This window comes from Penaeus monodon, chromosome 1 (assembly GCF_015228065.2).
Source record: "Penaeus monodon isolate SGIC_2016 chromosome 1, NSTDA_Pmon_1, whole genome shotgun sequence".
In the NCBI taxonomy this organism is placed as follows: domain Eukaryota; kingdom Metazoa; phylum Arthropoda; class Malacostraca; order Decapoda; family Penaeidae; genus Penaeus; species Penaeus monodon.
The window spans coordinates 43,912,933-43,914,407 of record NC_051386.1 but is presented as its reverse complement, the minus strand read 5'-3'; the positions used below and the strand labels follow the sequence as shown (position 1 = coordinate 43,914,407).

At 32.3% G+C, this 1,475-nt stretch overlaps 1 protein-coding gene across 1 annotated transcript in view; it reads right to left on the bottom strand.

The window, feature by feature from the left end:
- LOC119572850 overlaps positions 1-1,475 on the bottom strand; it is a 100,831-nt gene that overhangs the window by 50,673 nt on the left and 48,683 nt on the right. The gene's annotated exons all lie outside the window — the stretch shown is intronic.

Sequence of the window (1,475 nt, the reverse complement as noted above, 5' to 3'; positions counted from 1 at the left end):
GGAATAAACCAACCTAGCCTAACGTAAACGGAACTAGCCTGTTCTATCAGTCAAGTCATCCATATTATTATAGTCTCTACATGATATAAAGTTACCACACGAGAGTTTCAGTGGGAATTAATTGGGTTGGGCTGAGAGGTTTGGGAAATGGTGTACAACGAATGTTCGGTAAGTTGCTTAACTCGTTTACCACTCGGCGGTAAAGGCTCACATTATATATTCGGCTTACCAGTTGCCAAAGGGTTTCAAGTTTGGCTTCAAATGTCGGCTTATAACGCGGGAATATACAGTGTGTGTGTGTGTGTGTGTGTGTTTGTTTGTGTACATATATTCATATATATAATATATATATATATATATATATATATATATATATATATATATATATATGTGTGTGTGTGTGTGTGTGTGTGTGTGTGTGTACATATGTGCATGTACGTGTGTGTGTATGTATCTATAAATATAAATAAAATATATATATATATATATATATATATATATATATATATATATATATATATATATATATATGTATACATATGTATATACACACACACACACACACACATAATATATATATATACATATATGTATATGTATATATATATAATGTACATATAAACATATGCACACACACACACACACACACACACACACACACACACACACACACCACACACAACACACACATACACACAAATATATATATATATATATATATATATATATATATATATATATATATATATATGTACACACGTATGTGTGTGTGTGTGTGCGCATACTCGTGTACATATACATACATAGTATATACATACATATGTATATATATATTTATATATACATATATACATAAGAATTTTATATATATGTACATACATACATACACACACACACACACATATATATATATATATATATATATATATATATATATATATATTATTGTTGTGTGTGTGTGTGTGTGTGTGTGTGTGTGTGTGTATGTGTATGTGTATGTGTGTGTGTGTGTGTGTGTGTGTGTGTGTGTGTATGCATGTGTATATATACATATATATATACACACACACATAGAAGTATGTATATATATACATATATATAGTATCTATCTATTTGTCTATATATGTATATATATGTATATTTATATATGTATATATATAAATATACGTATATATGTCTTCTTCTTTTAACGGTAGGTTCATGTCTGAGCCGCCGTGGTCACAGCATGATACTTAATTGTAGTTTTCATGTTGTGATGCTCTTGGAGTGAGTACTTTGGTAGGGTCCCCAGTTCCTTTCCACGGAGAGTGCCGGTGTTACCTTTTTTTTTTTTAGGTAATCATTCTCTCTATTTTATGCGGGCTTGGGACCAGCACTGACTTGGGCTGGCATGGCCACCCAGTGGCTAGGTAGGCATTCGAGGTGAAGTTCCTTGCCCAAGGGAACAACGCGCCGGCCGGTGACTCGAGCCTTTG